Raw genomic sequence first — 23978 nt, forward strand, 5'->3', positions numbered from 1 at the left:
TAGTCCCAGCTACTTGGAAGGCTGAGGTGGGAGGATTGCTTGAGCCTATGAGGTCAAGGCTGCAGTGAGCCATGATTATGCCACTGCACTCCAGCCTGGACAACAGAGTGGGACCGTGTCTCAAAAATAAATAAATAAGCTGGGCGCGGTGGCTCACGCCTGTAATCGCAGCTCTTTGGGAGGCCAAGGCAGGTGGATCATGAGGTCAACAGATCGAGACCATCCTGGTCAACATGGTGAAACCCTGTCTCTACTAAAAATACAAAAAATTAGCTGGGCATGGTGACGTGTGCCTGTAATCCCAGCTACTCAGGAGGCTGAGGCAGGAGAATTGTCTGAACCCAGGAGGCAGAGGTTGTGGTGAGCAGAGATCACGCCATTGCACTCCAGCCTGGGTAACAAGAGTGAAACTCTGTCTCAAAAATAAGTAAATAAATAAATAAGTGACATAAAATAAAATTAGTTCATTCATGTGGGCAAAAGTTTCATGGATCCAGTTGTTGGTTACTTTGTCTATGTGCTCTTTGATGTCTTGCTATTTGCCAAACAAGATAACCTATTCTCAAAACTGAAAAGGCAGGCTGGGCACGGATCACTTGAGATCACGAATTTTGAGACCATCATGGCCAACATGGTGAAACTCTGTCTCTACTAAAAATACAGTAATTTAGCTGGGTGTGGTGGCAGGTGCCTGTAATCTCAGCTATTCAGGAGGCTGAGGCAGGAGAATTGCTTGAACCTGGGAGGTGGAGGTATAGTGAGCCAAGATCATGCCACTGCACTCTAGCCTGGACGACAGAGCAAGACTGTCTCAAAAAAACCACCGCCAGAAACTGAAAAGGCAGAGAGGTGGGATATGAGCCATGACTCAACCAATAATATGGCAGACAAGCAAGCAGACGATTGCCTACAGAAGGAGTCTGTCTACCTAAACCGAAGAGGTCTGCACCTACCATAGAAGAAGAAAAACAAAACGGTGGCCATCAACAACGTGTATGTGTCTTTTGGCAGAATAACAGGTCAAAGCTTTATGCTTTGTAGGATGATATTTAAAGCTCTAGAAAGCAAAGAGAATACTCCAAGGTTATAAAGCCCAAATTGGTAGCAAATGTCAGCACTGAACCTTGAGGCAGATTTCATGGGTGACACTTAAATGTCAGCCCTGTAGTTTCCAAGAACAAGGTCTTCAAGTCAGTCATTAGACATGCATCAAAGTTTCGCTGAGGTGGGGCCTCCTCCCAGGCTGCATGTTGGTTAAAGCAAGTTGCCCCAGGTGTGTCAGCGGTTGCTGGACCGGGGACAGACAGAAATAGAATGTCTGACATTCATTTCAGCCATGCTCACTGGTATCTGCCTGCCAAGAAATAACACCACCAGAACAGCCATACTGCTTTCATAAAGAATGACAAAATTTCTATGTCTGCAAAATAAATGAGGTCCTTTTGAAACTAAGAACAAGGTCAGCAAAATACAAGGCACACCTCAAGCAAAGAATGAAGTAGGCATTGAATTATCATACCATAGGCCCAGCACGGTGGCTGACACCTGTAATCCCAGCACTTTGGGAGGCTGAGGCGAGCAGATCACGAGGTCAGGAGTTCAAGAGCTGTCTGGCCAACATGGTGAAACCCCAACTTTACTAAAAATACAAAAATTAGTCAGGTGTGGCGGTGTGTGCCTGTAATCCCAGCTACTCAGGAGGCTAGGCAGAAGAATCACTTGACCCAGGAGGTGGAGGTTGCAGTGAGCCAAGATTGTGCCACTGCACTCCAGCCTGGGTGACGGGGTCCATCTCAAAAAAACAAAAAGGCGAAAAAAAAATACAAAAATTAGCCAGACGTGGTGGCAGGCACCTGTAATCCTGGCTGCTCAGGAGGCTGAGGCAGGAGAATCGCTTGAATCTGGAAGGCAGAGGTTGCAGTGAGCTGAGATGTGCCATTGCACTCCAGCCTAGGTGACAGAGCGAGACTAGATGTCAAGAAAAAAGAAAGAAAGAAAGAAAAAGACATGCTGCACCATACCATACCATACCATACCATACCATACCATACCATACCATACCATACCATACCATACCAGGCTGGTGTGAAAAGGTACTAAACACAAACTGGGCCTTTCAATGTCAGTACCTACCAATTTTTGTTCATCTCTACCTGCGTAATCAGAATGATTTTTGGAATCTTAAAATATGGGAGTTATAAGGAACCCTAAAGGTCATGGAGAAAATCATGAGGATTTACATTTATTGAGGGTTCACTCTATGCCAGGCATAAGGAAGTCTTACTTGTATTATCAGTTTTACTTGTGTAGCCTCATTTGATCTCTTGCATTATCTCTAAAGAAGGGGCTAGGATTCCTATTTTGCAAATAAAAAAACAGACTTGAAAGAGAGCAGGGAACTCAAACAAGGTCATACCATTCATGCATGGCAGAGCGGGCTCATACCTATGTCAGTCTGAGGCGAGTGTGTAGTTTTTAACTACTAGCTCCTTAGAGGGCCAAGGGATTCTCAGAACAAGGTAAGTCCATCGACATTCTGACCAGGTCCCCAGACAGAGTTCACTAACTCACAGTTCAGTGAAAATGGCCAAGGGGTGTACTGAAAATCTCAGAACCTACATGCTGAAATAGAAACTATATGAAGCGTAATATGCAATTATAAAACGTATTGGTGGGTTCTATTTTGGCCTCTAGTTCTCCCATCACTAAAGAACGTGCTATAACCCTTAACCAGGGTGGCTAAGGGCACAGCGTGGATCCCAACTGCTCTGCTGTCCCTTGAACTGTTTTTTTCTCTGGGCCATCTTCTTGTATTTCAAGTTTCAATCATTTTGTGAATTTAAAAAAATTACCAGGCTGGGCATTTTTTATATGACTCGGGCCTGTTATAATCCCAGCACTGTGGGTGGCTGAGGTGGGAAAATTACTTGAGCCCAAGAGTTCAAGACCAGCCTGGGCAACCTAGTGGGACCCCATCTCTACAAAAATAAATTAAAAAAAAAAATACCTGTAGTCCCAGCTACTGGGGGAGAGGGAGTGACAGGGTCTAGGGCTGAGGATCACTTGAGCCCAGGAGGTCAATGCTATAGTGAGCCATAATTTTGCCATTGCACTGTAGCCTGGGTGACAGACTGAGATCCTGTCTCAAAAATAGAACAAAATAAAACAAATCAATTCACAGGCACTACTTACTGAGACTGATTTAATTGGTCTAAAGGGGAAGCCCAGGAATCAGTATTTTTAAAAAATGCATGTAAATAACTTCTGATATAAACTTTCGCTTATTAGCCTGGTGAATGTCTGAATGTCTTTGTATTGCCCTTTCTTACCTGAGAGAGTTTTTTCTTTTTCTTTCTTTTTTTTGAGACAGAGTCTTGGTCTGTCACCCAGACTGGAATGCAGTGGTACAATCTCAGCTCACTGCAACCTCCGCCTTCCAGATTCAGGCAATTCTCCTGCCTCAGCCTCCTGAGTAGCTGGAACTACAGGTGTGCACCACCACGCCCAGCTAATTTTTATATTTTTAGTAGAGGTGGGGTTTCACTGTGTTGGCCAGGCTGGTCTTGAATCTTGGCCTCCCTGAAGTGCTGGGATTACAGGTGTGAGCCACTGCATCTGGCGTTAGAGAGCATAATTTGTATTCCCTAGCAGCTGTTTTTATTGTTTTTCTTATGGTCTTCAAAGATGTATTGGACTTAGAAAACCTTTCGGCTCCTACGAAGAAGCTATTATTACTGCTTGGTGGAGTCCTGTCTAAAATGGATTCTTCATTTACACTGCCCCATGCATTCCCTGTCCTGTGAACCACACTACAGATTCTCCTTATAACAGTGCTCAGAATATAAAGCTTAATTACTCTACCTCTGGTCTGGCATGGTGGCTCACGCCTGTAATCCAAGAACTTTGGAGGCCAAGGCGGGCGGATAACCTGAGGTTGGGAGTTCAAGACCAGCCTGACCAACATGGTAAAACCCCGTATTTATTTAAAAAAAAAAAAAAAAAATTAAAGAAAAAAAAGAAATTACCCCTAAAATCTTGCAGATTGCAAGAGGCTGTAAGCTACTGGTATAGCGTAAAGATCAAGGGAGCTTGTGTGGTATTATGACAACTACTTCTATTTATATGTGATATTCACTTTAAATATACACATATTTGTATGTTAGTGGAAGGGGGTCTCAAAAATCTCATCTGACCTTTAGTTAGACTCTAATAGAAGTGGTTAAGAGATAGACATATGGGCCAGGTGCTCAAAAAAAAAAAAAAAAGGAAAAAATAATTTTTAAAAAGTTAAAAAAAGTCTTTTTTTTTAATTAATAATTTTTAAAAAGAAAAAAAAAAAGAGGCTGGGCGCAGTGGCTCACAACCTGTAATCCCAGCACTTTGGGAGGCTGAGGCAGGCAGATCAGGAGGTCAGGAGTTCGAGACCAGCCTGACCAACATGGAGAAACCCCATCTCTACTAAAAATACAAAATTAGCTGGGTGAGGTGGTGCATGCCTGTAATCCCTGCTACTTGGGAGGCTGAGGCAGGAGAATCCTTTGAACCTGGGCGGTGAAGGTTGCTGTGAGCTGAGATTGGCCATTACATTCCAGTCTGGGCAACAAGAGTGAAACTCCATCTCAAAAAAAAAAAAAGATTGATGTATTGCAAAACCAAGGCTAAGAGTTCAGGCCCCAGAGAATACCCAGGTCTAGAACTCATGTCTTTTGAAGCGAATTACCTTTTCTCTTCACCCTCTGCCTCACTTGATGTCTTTCACAGCCTTTCCTCTTTATTCACGCCACCGCCTTCCTATTTCAAGTCATAATTTTAATTTCTAAATTATTGCACTAGCCATGGAAGGAGAAAAACTGTAAGAAACTACATCAAAATGTCATCTGTGGTTGGTAGACATCTGATTTAATTTTTTTGTGTCTGCTTTTCTGAGATGTATACTTTTTTTTTTTGAGACGGAGTTTCGCTCTTGTTACCCAGGCTGGAGTGCAATGGCGCGATCTCGGCTGACCGCAACCTCCACCTCCTGGGTTCAGGCAGTTCTCCTGCCTCAGCCTCCTCAGTAGCTGGGATTACAGGCACGCACCACCACGCCCAGCTAATTTTTTGTATTTTTAGTAGAGACAGGGTTTCACCATGTTGACCAGGATGGTCTCGATCTTTTGACCTCGTGATCCACCCGCCTCGGCCTCCCAAAGTGCTGGGATTACAGGCGTGAGCCACTATGCCCGGCCACATTTTACATAATAAACAAGTTTTACTTTCCTAAATGAAGAGCACACGTCATTACTGAAATAGCCTACACGCTGGTATCTGAGTGCAGATATCCATTATACAACCCACCTGTGCCTAACTGTCAGCGTCGCCTTCCTAAAATGTGTTCTCCTGGCCCTGCTTAAACCCTCAGGGTGTCCTGGAATTTCAGCCAGAACCCAGACCCACCCTTCTGCCTATCTCCTTATCTCCAGCCACTCCCTGCCTGGCAGGCCAGCATCCCCCTTGTCCTGGGACCACAGGAGCTCCATTCAGTTCCTTTGCTGCTACTCTTCCCTATACAGAGAACTCCATATTCTTTCTCCTTTCTCCTTTACCTCTCCAGACGTTATCTTTTGAAGCTCAGCTAGTCTACGGCCATACCACCCTGAACGCTAGAGAGCGTTCTCATCTGAAGCTCAGCGCAAGTCCTTCCTTTTCCAGGTCACCTTTGTCACCTTTTTTTAATCTGCATCAGGAATGACAAATAGGTTTTGTTTTATATAAACCAAGTCCATGCCATTGAAAATGGTTGCACAGAGAATTACTATTTTAGTTATCCATTCCAGAGTCTTACTCTGTCACCCAGGCTGGAGTGCACTGCTATGATTGTGGCTCACTGTAGCCTCTACTTCCTGGGCTCAAACGATCCTCCTGCCTCATCCTCCTGAGTAGCTGGGACTACAGTCATGCACTACCATGCCAAGTTAATTTTGTTTACTTTTTTTGGGGGGGACAGAGTCTTGCTCTGCTGCCCAGGCTGGAATGCAGTGGTGTGAACTCAGCTCACTACAAACTCCACCTCCCAGGTTCTAGTGATTCTCCTGCCTCAGCCTTCGGAGTAGCTGGGGCGGAGTAGCTGGGACGACAGGCGCATGCCACCACACCCAGCTAACTTCCTGTATTTTTAGTAGAGACAGGGTTTCACCTGTTGGCCCAGATGGTGTCAATCTCCTGACCTCATGATCTGCCCACTTCATCCTCCCAAAGTGCTGGGATTATAGGCTTGAGCCACCGCTCCCAGCCTTGTTTACTTTTTGTAGAGACGGGTCTCACCATGTTGCCCAGGCTGGTCTCAAACTCCTGACCTCGGGTGATCCGCCCGCCTCACCCTCTCAAAGTGCTGGAATTATAGGTGTGAGCCACTGTGCCGGGTTAGGATCTGATATTCTTAAAATGCCTCATGAAGTTTATTGATTAAATGACTGATTGAGACAGAGTCTTGCTCTGTCACCCAGGCTGGAGTACAGTGGTGTGATCTTGGCTCACAGCAACCTCCACCTCCAGGGTTCAAGTGATTTTCCTGTCAAAGTCTCCCGAGTAGCTGGGATTACAGGGGTGTGCCACTACACCTGGCTAAATTTTTGTACTTTTAGTAGAGACGGGGTTTTGCCATGTTGGCTAGGCTGGCCTCGAACTCCTGACCTCAGGTCTCCCAACATGCTGGGATTACAGTGGCTCCTGTTTTAGCTATGTAGTTATATAACAAGAAAGAATATATTTGTTTAGTGTGTGTGCCTTGTTTTCTCAGTGAGAGACCAAAAGGTTTCTATGGGCAATAATCTTCGCTTACACTTATTTTGTAACCTTAGTGCACCTAGTCAGTGCTGGGTATAGAAGAAATACTTTGTAAGTATTTGTTGACTTGAGTTTCTAGTACTTAATTGGCAGTATACCATAAAGTAAAGTGTATGAATTTTGAAATAGGAAACAAAGTTACTGGCCCCTTCTCTTCTGCCAACTGGCATGTGACTTAGAGTATCTCATTTAAGTGAAGCAGTTCAGTTTCCTCAAGGGCAAACAGTTGTAGACTGGACTATATTGAAAGATTCTTCCAGGTTTGGAATTTTATGCTACATATGGACTATTCACATTTGTTTATTTATTTATTTATGAGACGGAACCTCGCTCTGTCACCTAGGCTAGAGTGCACTGGCACCGTCTGAGCTCACTGTGACCTCTGCCTCCCGGGTTCAAGCAGTTCTCCTGACTCAGCCTCCCAAGTAGCTGGGATTACAGGCCCCACCACTATGTTTGGCTAATTTTTTATATTTTTAGTAGAGATGGGGTTTCACGGTGTTGGCCAGGCTGGTCTTGAACTCCTGGCCTCGTGATCTGCCCACCTCCCAAAGTGCTGGGATTACAGGCATGAGCCACTGTGCCGAGCCAAGTATTTACTTTTAAATACAAATATACACAAACCCCTACACACAGAATGAAAAGTAGCAAGTTAAAAAATATTCTAGCTTATTTTAAATTTCATTTATCTTGGGAATTCAAGACCAGCCTGGCCAACATGGTGAAACCCCATCTCTACTAAAAATATAAAAAAATTAGCTGGGCGTGATCTCAGATACTTGGGAGACTGAGGCAGGAGGATCGCTTGAATCTGGGAGGTAGAGGTTGCGGTGAGCCTAGATCATGCCACTGCACTCCAGCCTGGGCAACAGAGCTAGATTCTATCTAAAAAAAGAAAAAAATAAAAGAAAGAAAAAATGAGCCAGGCGTGGTGGTGTACACACGCCTGTAGTCCCAGCTACATGGGAGACTGAAGTGGGAGGATCACTTGAACCCGGGAGGTAGAGGTTGCAGTGAGCCAGGATCACACCACTATACTCCAGCCTGGCAGCCTGAGCAAGAGAGAGACTTTGTCTCAAAAAAAAGAGAAAACCAACAACTTCATTTATCTAATTTTCCAAAGATATAAGCCTAGCATTTCAGGGTTAAATTCTCTGCCGTAGCTATAGCTGCCTTGGGCAAGTCAGATGGACAGTTAGTTGCCTTCGTCAAATCTCGCCAAGCTCTTACACCATCCTCAGTCTCACTGCATGCAGCAGTCACCAGGTGATGCTGCCCCCACTTTGCCATTGCTCTGAGGCATCAGTAAACTGTGGTCTGTTGTCTGTTTATGTATGGCCCACTCGTTAATGGTTTTTACATTTTTAAAGGGTTGCAAAAAAAAAAAAAAAAAAAAGAAGCAGCAGCATACTGGGCAACGTAGTGAGACCCTGTCTCTACCTAAAATGAAAAAATTAGCCAAATGTAGTGAGGCACCCCTGTAGTTAGTCTACTTAGGAGGCCGAGGCAGGAGGATCCCTGGAGCCAGGAAGGTTGAGGCTGCAGTGAGCTGTTATGGCACCACTGCGCTCCAGCCTGGGTGACAGAAGGAGATCCTGTCTCAAAGGAAAAAAAAGAAAAAAGAAAAAGAAAAAGAAAAGAAAAATATGTAACAGAAACCACATGGCTTGCAAAGCCTATAGTGTTTACTTAGCTCATGACAGAAAAGTTTGCCATCCCCTGCACTAAGTGACTTTCCTGTACAGACCCAACTACTTTTTAAGGCAAATCATTTTCTGAAGTGTTATAAGGTCTTCTGACTCAAACACCATGGAATTAAACTCCATGTTCTCTATGTTTTAGAAAGAACTGAGGGCTGGGCACGGTGGCTGATGCCTGTAATCCCAGCACTTTGGGAGGCTGAGGTGGGTGGATCACCTGAGGTTATAGGAGTTCGAGAGCAGCCTGGCCAAACCCTGTATCTACTAATAATACAAAAAACAAAGAAATTAGCCAGGCATGGTGGCACATGCCTGTAATCCCAGCTACTTAGGAGGTTGAGGAAGGAGAATTGCTCCAACTGAAGAGGCGGAGGTTTCAGAGAGCTGAGATTGCACCATTGCTCTCCAGCCTCAGCAACAAGAGTGAAACTCTGTCTCAAAAAAAAAAAAAAAATGGAAATAACTCTGAAGACAGGGAAGAGCTGTTAGGCTGGCAGGGAGTAGACAGGGTTGGCAGGGAATAGACGGGGACCCTCCTCTTAATCAGCTTCGTATTGGAATACTACAAAGCAGGCAGGGCCCTGTGTTCTGAAAGCAGAAAGCGAGTGCTTGGATCCAGAGTCTGTGTGTTCTGGTCTTGGCTTTGGGAATTTGATGAGTCACGGTTTCTGGCTGTGTCCTCCTTGACTTACAGCTTTCACAAGAACAAATCCTGAAGGCCCTATGAATGGGGAGAGCTGTGAGAATCGTCATGTAAGGCCCATGCTTGCATTTCAGTTTGTCCTTTTCCTTTTTCTTCTTGCTGCCTCTCCTTTCCACGCTCCAGGGATCTAGATTGGATGGGCAGCTAAAGGGACTGAAATGGAGAGGCAAGAGCTAGACTTCAGGGTTTAGGGCAGGGCTGGGCCAGTATCTGAATTCTGATAGCAGCACTGCCAGGCAGCCCCAGGGCAAATGCAAAGTTGATTGGTTTTTCTTAAGAACTCTTACTTTTCTTTCTGATGCTCACTGCCAGGTGTCCAAAGGCCCTGGAACTTCCCAAATCTTTTTACTTAAGTCTGTTTCCTAGTTTTTTACCAAGCCTTGGCTTTTAATATGCACCTCTTCTTAGTTACCTAACACTCAAGTTTTGGCGTTTTCCCCATATTTATCCTTTTTTTTTCTTTTTTCTCCTCTCCTTGTCCCATCCTTTCCTCTAGGCTATTTTCAAAGTTCTGTGGCCCCTGGCTTTTGTATACACAACTGCCTTTAGAATATTCCAGTGTGCCTCACCTTAAAAAAATTCCAAATTTACAAAACAAAATCATTTGAAAGGTAAATCTTCTTTTTGTTACAGAAATCTCACCAATATGAAAGACTGGCATCTCTTTTTTTTATGTTTATTACTTTTTTTTTTTTTTTTTTTTTGAGAGAGTCTCACTCTGTAGCCCAGGCTGGAGCACAGTGAGGTGATCTGCAACCTCTGCCTCCTGGGTTCAAGCAAGTCTCATTCCTCAGCTTCCCAATAGTTGCGTTTTATACTAATAATATAGCTAATTTTTGTATTTTTAGTAGAGGCAGGGTTTTACCATGTTGGCCAGGCTGGTTTCAAACTCCTGGCCTCAAGCAATCTGCCCATCTTGGCCTCCCAAAGTGCTGGGATTACAGGCCTGAGCCACCATGCCTGGCTGTGTTTATAACTTTATACATTTCATTATAGCAAGTGGTGACTAGGGAGGCCTCCTAGTTGGGTGCAAGCAGATTCTTTTTTGTATTTGTAGATCATGTAACACAGTGAAATGCATAGCCTCACCTTCATACTGGATCATAAAAACATTTGACTTTCCCTATTTTGTTTACTATCAAGCCTGAACTCACTAAATATGTCCAGTGGCCTGGATCAGGATCATGTGAAAAACAGGACCTTGGCTTGCTTACAACAATGTTTGCATTTGTTTTGGTTGGTACAGCTTCATTTGGAGAAATTCTCAGGTTATTCTCAAGGATGATTGTAGCGCAGTACCAGGCTCCCAGTGGCTTTTCATTCATAGTAATGAGCATTAGCTGAGTGTGCACCTGTAGTCCTAGGTACGCAGAAGGCTGAAGCAGGAGGATTCCTTGAGCCCAGGAGGTCTAGGCTGCAGTGAGCTGAGCAGTGTTTGTGGACCTTTGCTGCATTCTTGAATTCCCAGCCTGGAACTATGCTGTTGTCCAGGAAAGCATACATGAGAAAAGAATTCCCAGCCTGGAACTATGCCAAATGCCCAGGAAAGCATTCATGAGAAAAGCCTGTTCTGAGTCCTAATACCGAAGGCAGTTCTGGATAGAATTCCTTGAGACACGGCCAGGCGCAGTGGCTCACACCTGTAATTCCAGCACTTTGGGAGGCTGAGGCAGGCAGGTCACCTGAGTTTGGGAGTTGGAGACCAGCCTGACCACCATGGTGAAACCCCATCTCTACTAAAAATACAAAATTAGCCACATGTGTTGGTGCGTCCTTGTAATCCCAGCTACTCAGGAGGCTGAGGCAGGAGAATCGCTAGAACCCGGGAGGCAGAGGTTGCGGTGAGCCAAGATTGCACCATTGCACTCCAGACTGGGCAACAAGAGTGAAATGCCATCTCAAAAAAAAAAAAGAATCCGTGACACACACGGCACTTCCAGCCTTGGTTTTCATGGTTGCTCTGATAGCAGAACACACAGCTGTGAAACACACAAAAGATGAGCAACAGAAATAGATGTGCTGAAGTGTGAGACGAAAATATGCAGAAAAGCCAACCATCTTTAGAAATCTCATTTATTCAGAGTTCAGTATAAGCCTAATAGGTACAAGCTGAGATGCTGGAGTCTGAATCCCGTCTTGCTTTCCACCAATAATTAGCTTCACTTGACTTCTTTGGGCTTCCGTTTCCTCATTTGTAAGAGAAAATAGGGATCATGAGAGTACTTGGCACTTAGGATTTTGGAGGATGTTGTATATGTCGAGAATTTAGCACTGTGTCTGGTACACAGCAAGTGCTTAATAAGTGTTCATATGAGTGTTTCAGCATATGTGGGAGGGACATAGCCCAGTGCAGTGTTTCTCAAATCTTGGGGTCTCTGGACAGCTTCACAGACAGATAAAATGCAAGCACTCAATTAGCTACAACTTCAGATAAGCAGTAAATAATTTACCAAATAGTACATGGAACATATATAAAAATATTTATTGCTTATCTGAAATTCAAGTTTAACTGGGCACCCTGAAGTTTTATTTGCTAAATCTGACAACCCTGTTTTACCTTTTTTTTTTTTTTTTTGAGTCAGGGTTTACTCTGTCACCCAGGCTAGAGTGCAGTGGCGTGATGATGGCTCACTACAGCTTCCACCTCCCAGGCTCAGGTAATCCTCCCACCTCAGCCTCCAAACTAGCTGGGACCAAAGGCTCATGCCACTATGCCTGACTAATTTTTTTTTTTTTTTTTTTTAGAGAGACAGGGTTTCACCATGTTATCCAAGCTGATCTTTGAGACAGAGTATTGCTCTGTCACCCAGGGTGGAGTGCAATGTGTGATCTCGGCTCACTGCAACTTGTGCCTCACGGGTTCAAGCAATTCTCCTACCTCAGCCTCCCAACTAGGTGGGATTACAGGTGGCTGCCACCGTGCCCAGCTAATTTTCGTATTTTTAGTACAGACTAAAGATTTCGCCATGTTGGCCAGGCTGGTCTCCAACTCCTGACTTCAGGTGATCCGCCTGTGTTGGCCTCCCAAAGTGCTGGGATTACAGATGTGAATCACCACGCCCAGCCCACCCTAGCTGATCTTGAACTCCCCAGCTCAAGATAGGAGGGCTGGGATTACAGGCATGAGCCACTGTGCCCAGCCCTGTTTTTATATTCTTAAAAATTATTAGCCAGGCGTGGTGAGTTACTTCATTCATTTTCTAGAAAATGTCTGCCGGATATTCAAGTCTAAATAATCATAGTTTATTTTATCAAGTAGTTTAGGCTGTGCCTCTCACAAGTGATGTTTCCTTAAGACAGCAATCATAAAGAAATCTTTATCATACTTTCTATTTCATCACACAGAATATTTTTAAAACATCTACTTGAGACTTAATAAAATAAATACTATAGGCCAGATGTGGTAGCTCATGCCTGTAATCTCAGCATTTTTTGGAGGCTGAGGCAGGTGGAGCACCTGAGGTCAGGAGTTCAAGACCAGCCTGGCTGACATGGTGAAACCCCGTCTCTACAAAAATACAAAAATTAGCTGGGTATAATGGCAGGCACCTATAATCCCAGCTGCATGGGAGGCTGAGGCAGGAGAATCACTTGAACCTGAGAGTTGGAGGTTGTAGTGAGCCGAGATCGCGCCACTGCACTCCAGCCTAGGTTGACAGAGCAAGACTCTGCCTCAAAAATAAAAAAAAGCCACGATTACTAGTACACTTTGGTGGCACTGCCTCTTACAGTGTTAGAAGTTTTAGCCACCGTTCGTTGCCTTTTTATCACTAGTACAGTGTCAATGCAGTGACAAAGGGAAATATGTTAGTATTATAAAGAATGTCAGAGCCCCTCAGTGTTCCAGGGACTTCACTTTGAGAACTGCTGGTCTAGTGGCTGATGTTCCCATGATACACAGTACCAGACAGTGTAGAGTGATCTCTTATCTCCTTTTCCAGCCCTTCCTACCTTGCGCAGTTCAGGAAAACACCAAGAGCCGCTGAGCCCTTTCTTAGGCATCTGTTGAAGTTGGCTAGGTGATGAGCAGTTTCTTTTTCTTTTCTTTTCTTTTTTTTTTAAATTTTAGAAAAGCAATTCTGATAATAGGTGATGAGCAGTTTCTGAGGTCTCATTCGTGGCACTCTTTGAAGCTCTCTAAAGGGGTTTCAGTATGATTCCTGGAAATTCCTAGGCCTTTGGAAGATTCTGGAAGATTTAGAAACTCCAGATTAAATCTCTACCTCTCCTTTCTCCTCTACTTTTCCCTAGTGTCCAAGGGAGTGCAAAACTCTTTTCAGAAGCTGAAACTATTCTGTAGGTCAAATATAAACTAGCCTCAAAGATAGGCTAGAAATGGGCCCCTATAGCTGAAAGATGCTTTGGAATAGACCTGGGGCAATAGAGCAGCACCCGCCAGAGATGCATTATTCTGCCCTATTGCAGCTCTGCAGTTGAAAATTCTAGGAGTATACCTGCATGCTAGCATACCAAAAACAATAGAGCAAAAACTCCACTTAGAATTGCATGGCTGGAGGTGGGAAATGCTGTTATAAGACATTTCTCTTGCACAGAAGGCATAGTCCTTTCTCAGGGACGCAGAATGGAGTCTCTGAGCAGCATGAGACTTTTATATGCCAAGTGCTGTATAGAACACGGAATTCTAATACAGCCTCTGGGGTTTAAAGTCAAATATCAAATTTGTGATCACACACACACAAAGAAAATGAACGTAAAGGGCTTACCCAAAGTAGGGGAATCCATATATTTTTGGTTGGGTTTTATTGTCACAGGAGGGCTCCAATAGTAAATAGAGTTCATCAGTAGATTTCTAAGTGAACTGTAGAGATGATCTTAATTAGGGATAAGAGGGTAGGATGGAGAGAAGTGGGAGGGGAGGGTGAGGAGGCTAAGGTAAAGGACTGAAGGAGAAAAACAGGGCTGAGGCAGACGGATCATGAGGTCAGGAGATTGAGACCATCCTGGCTAACACGGTGAAACACCATCTCTACTAAAAATACAAACAATTAGCCGGGTATGGTGGCACACACCTGTAGTCCCAGTTACTTGGAAAGTTGAGGCAGGAGAATCACTTGAACCTGGGAGGCGGAGGTTGCAGTGAGCCAGTGAGCCAAGATCCTGCCACTGCCCTCTAGCCTCGACGACAAAGCAATATATGGTCTCAAAAAAAAAAAAAGCAGGGCTATATGGGTTCTGGGCAGAGAGTGGCAGAAAATACATGCAAGTGAATCTTTTTTTTTTTTTTAAGACAAGATCTCACTCTGTTACCCAGGGTGGAGAACAGTGTTGTGATCTTGGCTTACTTCCTAGCCCAGGCAATCCTCCCACCTCAGCCTCCCAAGTAGGTGGCGACACCATGCCTGGATAATTTTTTGTGTTTTTTATAGAGACAAGTATATCACTTTGTTACCCAGGTTGATCTTAAACTCTGCCCTCAAGTAATTCTCCTGCCTGGGCCTCCCAGAGTGCTGGGACTACAGGTGTGAGCCACCACTCCTGGCCCAGATCTTGATTTAGGCCAAGCTTGTCCAACCCATGGCATGTCCAGGATGGCTTTGAATGTGGCCCAACACAAATTCATAACCTTTCTTTGGGATTTTTTTTTTAAAGCTCATCAGCTATCATTAGTATTAGTGTATTTTATGTGGCCCAAGACAATTCTTCTTCCAGTGTGACCCAGGAAAGCCAAAAGACTGGACAACCCTGACTGGACAGTAGACAGGCCCTAGGGTGAGTAGGCTACAGTGTGCATGTATTCCAGAGTGACTCAGGCAGAGCGAGGGCTCCAAATGAGACCTGCTTGGATTCTCAAGATCTGCTGTTGTTAGCTGGGTACCCTTAGGCAGCCTCTCTGAGTCTGTCCTCTCATCTGTCTGTTTAATTAAATGAAGTGTCATATATCAAATACCTGATTATTGTAGGCACTTGAGAAACAATGTTTGCAGTTGTGCATGGTGGCTCAGGCCTGTAATCCCAGCACTTTGGGAGGCTGGGGTGGGCGGATCACTCGAGCTCAGGAGTTTGAGACCAGCCTGATGAACAAGGTGAAAACCCATCTCTACAATAAACAGCAAAATTAGCCTGGTGTGGTGGTGCATGCCTGTAGTCCTAGCTACTGGGGAGGCTAAGGCGGGAGAGTCTCTCGAACCCAGGAGATGGAGGTTTCAGTGAGCCACAGTGGTGCCATTGCACTCCAACCTGGGTGACAGAGTGAGACTTCATCTCAAAAAAAAGAAAAGAAACAATGCTTGTCTTGTGTGATTTGATGGCTCGCTTATTTGCTATCTGGGCTTTATAATCCCCTTTTCTCATCCATTCAAATATAAAAATAAAAAATAAAAGCAAAGCAACTACCTTAAAACCCCAAATTCTGGCATTTGTTTATATAGTGATCTGGGGGGGTTGGTTGCAGGCCCCCCAGATTTTGGATGCTCAAGTCCCCTGTATAAAATGGTGTAGTATTTGCGTATAACCTACACATATCTTCCTGTATACTTTGAGTCATCCTTAGATTACTTAGAATACATAATCCAATGGAAATGCTACATAAATCATCATTACACTGGATTGTTTAGGGTATAATGACAAGAAGGAGAAGTCTGGATGTGTTTAGTACACACAGCCACCCTTTTCACATTTTTAATTCTTTTTCTTTTATTTTTTTTATTATTTTTATTTTATTTTATTTTTTTGTTTTTTAGTATATGTGCTGCCAAAGCAAGCACTAATGTTTTATTTCTTATTTTTTTTTTTAACGTAAGGGGTTTCACCCTGATGGCCAGGCTGGTCTTGAGCTCCTGACCTCAAGTGATCCACCCACCTCGGCCTCCCAAAGTGCTAGGATTACAGGTGTGAGCCACCGCGCCCGGCCTCATTTTTAATTCTTTATGGGTACATGGTAGTGTATGTATTTATGGGGTACATGAGATTTTGAATATTTTTGATCTGTGATTGGTTGACTTCTGGGATGCGGAACTCACGGATACTGAGGGCTGATGGTACCTAGAATATACGCCATTGAAACACTGTTTGGGAGTCAGATTTTGTGTCTTCAAACTTTTTTCCTTTATTTTTTTCAAACCTCTAAATGGAAGCACTTTCAAACTTTTTTCATCAAAATTTAAGTATTTTCAGTTTTTTCCTTTTTAATGTAAGTATATTTCTGAACAGTAAGGCATCAGACTCCACGCATGGTGGCTCATGCCGGTAATCCCAGCATTTTGGGAGGCTGAAGCGGGTGGATCATTTGAGGTCAGGAGTTTGAGACCAGCCTGACCAACGTGGCAAAACCCCGTCTCTACTATAAATACAAAGAAATTAGCCAGGCGTGGTGGTGCATGCTTATGATCCCATTTATATTCCCAGCTATATCTGTTGGGTTTGCCTAAAGAAGGGCACACAAGGGACAAGAGGTCAAGTGAGATAAACCTTAAAAATTAGAATAAGGGGCTGGCCCGTGCTGAGGGAGGAAGGAAGGAAGATGAGAAGCTTGATCTGAGAGGGAACTATGCCACAGGTGGCGGGGAGAGCAGGTTAGACCAGGTGGGGCCTTACTGCTCTGAGAGGAGGTGCTTTTGGAAGTCAGTGGCTTGAAGGAAGTCCTGGCCTGTCAGAAAAGGCCACCTCAGCCCCTGGTCTGTCAGCAATGGCTCTGTGACCTTGGGCTGTTGTTGAATCTTTCTGCATCTCTGAATCTGGAGAATAATAATACCTGTCTAACCCATCCACTGGGTTGTGTGATATGTCACGTAAAATAGTAGAAGGAGAACTAGAATGATGAGGGCCGGGCACAGTGGCCCATGCCTGTAATCCCAGCACTTTGGGAGGCCGAGGCAGGGGGATCACCTGAGGTCAGGAGTTCGAAACCAGCCTGACCAACATGGAGAAACCCAGTCTTTACTAAAATACAAAATTAGCCAGGAGAGATGATGCGTGCCTGTAATCCCAGCTGCTTGGGAGGCTGAGGTAGGAGAATCGCTTGAATCCGGGAGGCAGAGGTTGCAGTGAGCCTAGATCATGCCACTGCACTCCAGTCTGAGCAACAAGAACGCAACTCTGTCTGAAAAAAAAAAAAAAAAAAAAAGCTGAAGGAGAGCTAGAATGATAAGGCCTGGGTGCAGTGGCTCACACCTGCAATCCCAGCACTTTGGAAGGCTGAGTCAGGGGATTGCCTGAGGTCAGGAGTTCGAGACCAGCCTGGCCAACATGGTGAAAACCCCATCTCCACAAAAAATACAAAAATACGCCAGGCGTGGTGGCACACAGCTGTAATCCCAGCTACTCGGGAGGCCGAGGCAGGAGAATTGCTTGAACCTGGGAGGCAGAGGTTGCAGTGAGCCGAGATGACGCCAATGCACTCCAGCCTCGGTGACAGAGTGAGAATCTGTCTCAAAAAAAAAAAAGAAAAAGAAATAGAATGATGAGAATTATTGCCCTTCCCCAATGTCCATTATGATCCTCTCAGGGAAACAAGGCAAGAAAGGAGAGAGGAAGAGAGGGAAAAAAGAGAAAAAGGGAGGCCTGGATGAGGCGTTAGGAGGCGGGTCAGCTCACTGTGATAGAGGGCGAGATGAGAAATGTTGTGAAAGCAAAGGAGCTGACAGGCAGGGCTGGAGGGCGGGGAGGCCCCTTCGCCACGCCTCAGGCAGGCAGATAAAACGGTCATTTATGGTACCCACCCTAATAGATTAGTCAGGCCCAGGAGAAGTGAGGTCAATTGCCCTTTAGTCCCAGGACTAACCTGCAGCTTCTGCCACATGAGGACATTGGGATGGAACCCAGCCACATAAGGTAGGAGACCAAAAAGCTGACAAAACCCTTCTGACATTTCAAAACTGTAAAGAACTGCTCTGTGGCATTTTCTAGGTGCGTGGATCTGGAGAGCTGTCAGTCCTTGGAAATAACTTCTGTGGCTCTAGACCTTTGTACTTTATAGATGAGGAGACAGGCTCAGGGAGGCCAAGTTACTCCCTCAAGGTCACACAGCTGGAGTGTAGAAAACCATGATCTCAGTTCTAGCTTCGGTTTTGTTTTGTTTTGTTTTGTTCTACCCTAGCAGACATTTTAAAGGTAGGAAATGCAAAATTCTGAGCACTCTCAGGGATTGGAGAAGGGGTGGGGACAGAGAGTGGGTTATCTTCTTTGCATAGCCTGTCTGTGAGTGTGATTCTGCAACCAAAGCCAATTCTGGCAGCTTCTCTAGACGTTGTGGTCTCCTTTTAGCGAGTGGGCTTGACTGTAGCTAAGTAATTCTGCTTTCTCAGTCCCACTGTGCTCCAGAAACACTTGGGTGCGTGCTGCTTGCATCAGCTCAAGACTCTAGGAATCTCCATAGGTAGTTTCTGTAAAACCAGGCAAACAGATGATCCCTGGGCACCTTCTCTTTCTCTCATTAACCCTGGTGGTACCAGGAGGCACCTGACATTCTGAGTATGCTAATAGTTTGGTGCCAGCAAGTTTCTGTTATCCTCCAGTTGTAATTGTTAACTTGAATGGAATGCAAAACTTCTGGTTTGAAGCAGAGTTGGGTTTTAACTGAATAACTTGAAGGATACAGAAGATGGGACGTACCTTTGGTTATTGTGGAGGATGGTTTATGAGCACTTTTTTGAGTTGCATTTTCTCTGATAAATAGGAATACGTGGTCAATGTGGAGATGCTACTGCATCTATCTATTCACCGGTGAACTTCACCCTTTATTAACTCTTGCCTTTGACAGTTTTTCAGTTCAGCAAGCCAAGGCTTGTTGGAGGATTAGAACAATGAGCTTATGGTAATGCCACCTTAAAAAAAAATGCTCTAACGCTTCCAGTGTTAAGGTTTATTTCTGTGAGCCCTTCCTGCAACTCCGCCCTCACCTCCTGAAAGTTTGACATTTTTTTAACCCCCTTAGGGAAAGTGTGGAAATAGAGCCTTCTTGTTCATTTACATTATTGTACATTACATGATATCTTTTTGACCATTATATTGTGTTCCCTCAATGGTGTTTGCTCTGAGGGTGGGACACAAGGCTGTTTAGTGTCTCGTAAAACATTTACCAAAAGCACTGAACCATGGCTTTGAAGGGCATTCCGTTGCCAGAGTGTGGGAGGAGAGAGCCAGCCGGGAAAGAGAGCACCAGGTGCTTAGCAGGTACGTGCTTCCTACTTCAGTATTTCTTCATATTAAAAATTTCAAATTGCATACGATTTGGGTTCCCTTCTGTGGAAGGGGCAGGAATGGTGAGGGGAGGATGGGAGCAAAAGAGATTTCTTTGCAAACTCTATTTTTCAGTGCTCGGAGTCCCCGGTTAATTGTAATATTTAGTTTCCACCAAATGCTGTTTTTGGTTTTGCTAGAGGGACGTGTATGTCATGGAGAGTAAGAGGAAAATCTACCTGTGCTTGAGGTTTTACGGTGGACTGAGTCAGAAGTTAGCATTTGCTTTAGCAAAGAATTCAGAACCAGGTGCTGTGTTTCTTGGAGGCAATGTGTAATTTTGCAGTTCACACTTCTGTGAACTTGGGGATTCATTCTGTTTAAAGGTTTTGTTAAATTGTGGTTCTGGTTTCATGAAAATGTGTGTAAACTTTCTCCCCCCCACCCCACCCCCAATTTAGACAAGAAGCAGCAAATTAAAGGTCAGGTTAAGCTGGGCGTGGTGGTTCACACCTGTAACTCCAGCACTTTGGGAAGCCAAAGTAGGCAGATCACTTGAGGTCAGGAGTTCAAGACCAACCTAGCCAACAAGGCGAAACCCTGTCTCTACCAAAAATACAAAAGTTAGCCAGGAATGATGGCTTGTGCCTGTAGTCCCAGCTACTTGGGAGGCTAAGGCAGAACAGTCACTTGAATCCGGGAGGCGGAGGTTGCAGTGAACCGAGATTGCACCAGTGCACTCTAGCCTGAGTGACAGGAGGGAAACTCCGTCTCCTTCCCACCCCCCTGCCAAAAGAAAAGTCAATTAAAAATGTCCTCTTATCCTCAATTCTGTGTTTATAAAACAGAGCAGCTTGAGAGTGACTTTTTCTCTGCTGGTCATGGTTTAGGAGAAACTAAAGAATAAATACTTCTTGGGAATACTAAGTCTTTATAATCTAGCTTTTTTGGGCAGGTAGAAAATATAATAAAGCTACAGCCTTAATCAAATGTTTATGTATGATCAATTGTAATGATAATATGTCACACACAGATACCAGTAACTGTGTTATTAATAGTTAAAACTCAAACAGTCCATAGGAAAATCTAGGAAAAAACAGTTCAGCAGATTTCTGTAATTGCCAGTTTTGGGGAAAGGGGTTGCAGTGTAATACAGGCGATATAACAAGCACGTGGGATCTGTGGCCTGTATGATGACAGTACCAAGGTGAAGCGCTCACCAATTAGGAAAGAACATGATTTGGGTATATTTTTGCCCAGTGACGCTTGCAGTAAGAAGTCAAGGGTTTTTTTCTTTTGAGAAGTGGCCAGTCACTTAAAAAATGGCTGTGATTGTTTCAAATTTGGAAGATATTTCCTCCTTAGGAAAAACTTCCTGGTGGCTTTGTATATTTAGGCAAATAGGAAGAAATCTAATAACTGTAGAGGTTGAAGACCTTGAGTTTCCTGGAGGGATGGCAGGTTTAATATCTTTTTATATGCATATGGGAAAATTGAGGTTAGCAGAAAGTAATTTCACTTCTCTAACCACTGCAAGTTTATGTAACTTTTGACAAATGAATTAATGTTTTCTTCCCCTACTCCGACACTCCCCAACCCCAACCCGGATTAATGTTTTCTTATGTCCTTTTTAAGATTTTGATACTTACCATATCTAATTGCCTGTACATAGGTGCACTTAGCCTGCTTGAGTCTATCAAGCAGGGAAAGAGAGCCATACCATGTGAATCCAAAATAGAAACCCCGACCAGTGAAAGAACTCATGCGTTAATACCACACTTTTTTTTTTTTTTTTTTTTTTGAGATGGAATCTTGCTCTGTACCCCAGGCTGGAGTACGGTGGCATGATCTCAGCTCACTGCAACTTCTGCCTCCTGGGTTCAAGCAGTTCTCCTGCCTCAACCTCCCAAGTAGCTGGAATTACAGGCCCCGCCACCATGCCCAGCTAATTTTTTGCGTTTTTAGTAGAGATGGGGTTTCACCATGGTGGCCAGACTAGTCTTGAGTTCCTCACCTCAGGTGACCCACCTGCCTCAGCCTCCCAAAGTACTGGATTACAGGCGTGAACCACCGCACCCCACAATACCACACTTTCTAAAGTAGATTGAATCTGCATTGAGTTTGAAATTTTATCAAGTGAACAGAAAGACTCTGGGGGAAAAAAATCTAAAAACAAACCATTTCTAGATACTTGTCATTCCTTGCTTTCCTTTATTTCATTGGGAAAATCCATATTTGGTACAATCTTTTTGTTTAAGTTTTCTTTTTTCTTTTTCTTTGGTTTTGAGACAGTCTCATTCTGTCACCCAGGCTGAAGTGCAATGGCACAATCTCGGTTCACTGCAACCTCTGCCTCCCAGGTTTAGGTGATTTTCCTGCCTCAACCTCCCCAGTAGCTGGGGCTATAGGCACGTGCCACCACACCCAGCTCATTTTTCTATTTTTAGTAGAGACGGAGTTTCACTGTGTTGTCCAGCTTGGTCTCAAACTCGAGACCTCAAGTGATCCGCCTGCCTTGGCCTCCCAGAGTGTGGGATTACAGGCGGGAGCCACCACTCCAGGCCCGATTTACGTTTTCCATGCAGAATTCTAAGAGACTAAGATCACCAAAGGCTGCACTGGCTCCTCCCGTTAGGGGTGCTTATGGTTTCATGATAGTTTGTTGATAGATCTAGTCATGTATCACATTAAGTCCTGAATAACTTCGCCCATGTTTCTGGCATTTTAAACGCTGGTGCTGTTGAATGGGATGTGATGATAATGCTTCTGTGTCAGGTTGGCTGTGTTTGGCATATAATTGAGTAACGTCCCTACAAGGGTTGTTGTTTGTTATCTGCTCCTTCTGTCCTTTAGACTATAAGTTCTTCTTGATTTGTAAAATGTCATGAGGCTGAAATTTCTGGAGATAATAATAGGCCCCAAATGAAAAGGCATTTCGCAACAAGCCATAATGCCTAAGAGGCAGGCCTGCTTTGTCTTTCCTGATCAGAGCGGTATGGCTTTGTTAAAGAATGGGTAGGTGACAACCTTTCAAGGTGATTCTGGTGGCTGTGCCAGAAAAGTCACATGCGTAGGAGCTCGGAGTCAGAACTACACGGGCAACCTGGAGGAACCTTCATAGAAACTTGGGCCATATGTGGCTGGTTTTGCTTTTTGTGGGATGAAATAAAAACTGAATGCGTGTAGGTTAGCCCGGTGATAATGAAAAATCCTTCAGTTGTCTAGCAACTCAAGCTCTTAAGTAAGGCAATAAAACAGTCCCCACAACAGCCAAAATTAATGCCATAAATTCTATCAGACCTCACTCGGTGTCTATGGACTCTGTAATTTTTATTAGAGATGGGGTTTCACCATGTTGGCCAGGCTGCTCTCGAACCTCTCACGACCTCAAGTGATTCACCCACCTCAGCCTCCCACAGTATTGGAATTACAGGCATGAGCCACCGTGCCCGGCCCCCATTCACTCCTAGTTTAGACATCTTTCGGTAACATTTCTGGTTTCTCAGTGCATAATAAATCACAACTCTTTCTTTTCTCCTTTCTGTTGGCGAATGACCATTCAAGCAAGCATGCACACATGGACTCATTCATTCAATCAGTACTTATTAATGGCTCACTCTGGGATAGGGTCTCATCTCTCAGTTCTTGAATGTCACCTCTACAATGTGACCTTCCCAGGTACCCTGAACAAGGTCCTCTACTTTAGCCATCAAAATGCACATTGTACTTGTTTTATGCTTGCCTTGTTTGCTAAAATATTAAATTCCCTTATGTCATGGATCGTGAGTATCTTATTTGCTACTGTATCTCCAGTGCTTTGCATGTACCAGGCATCCAGAAATATGTACCAGATATAAGAATAAATGAATGAAAGCAAACAAGTAAGAAGGACAGGGATGATTAGAAGCAGGCATTTAACAGTGAAAAATAGCGGCAGATAACAAAGGGGTAAAAACTGCTGCCATCCAATCCAGAAGCTATTGCCCCATCTCAGCTGAGCTCAACCATGTAAGTTTCTTTACTTTTTTTTTTTTTCTGAGATGGAGTTTTGCTCTGTAGCCCAGGCTGTAGTGCAGTGGCACTGTCTTGGCTCATTGCAACCTCTGCCTCCCGGGTTCAAGGGATTCTCCTGCCTCAGTCTCCTGAGTAGCTGGGATTACAGGCACCCGCCACCACGCCTGGTTAATTTTTGTATTTTTAATAGAGACGGGGTTCCACCATGCTGGCCAGGCTGGTCTCGAACTCCTGACCTCATGATCCACCCGCCTCAGCCTCCCAAAGTGCTGGGATTACAGGCTGAGCCACCTCACCCAGCCTACTTATTTATTTATTTTTTTTGAGACACAGTTTCACTCTTGTTGCCCCAGCTGGAGTGCAGTGTCACGGTCTTGGTTCACTGCAACCTCCACCTCCCAGGTTCAAGTGATTCTCCTTCCTCAGCCTCCTGGATAGTTGGGATTATAGGCACATACCACCATGCCTGGCTAATTTTTGTATTTTTAGTAGAGATGAGGTTTCTCCACATTGGTCAGGCTGGTCTTGAACTCCTGACGTCAGGTGATCCACTTGCCTTGGCATACCAAAGTGCTGGGATTACAGGCGTGAGCCACTGC

General features: G+C 44.4%; 1 protein-coding gene across 46 annotated transcripts in view; it reads left to right on the plus strand.

Annotated features, from left to right (window-relative positions):
* The window catches only part of RBM47 (RNA binding motif protein 47), a 202626-nt gene that overhangs the window by 88518 nt on the left and 90130 nt on the right, over window positions 1-23978 (plus strand). For 2 of the 46 annotated variants that reach the window (XM_008993455.5, XM_035293842.3), the window contains exon 1: window positions 19296-19359. The exons of 43 other annotated variants lie outside the window; for them this stretch is intronic. The gene's annotated coding sequence lies outside the window, so the exon portion shown is untranslated. Of the gene's footprint in view, window positions 1-17909; window positions 18019-19295; window positions 19360-23978 lie in introns of those variants that run through there. One more of the 46 variants, XM_008993458.5, reaches the window with a different exon arrangement.

This window comes from Callithrix jacchus, chromosome 3, assembly GCF_049354715.1.
Source record: "Callithrix jacchus isolate 240 chromosome 3, calJac240_pri, whole genome shotgun sequence".
In the NCBI taxonomy this organism is placed as follows: domain Eukaryota; kingdom Metazoa; phylum Chordata; class Mammalia; order Primates; family Cebidae; genus Callithrix; species Callithrix jacchus.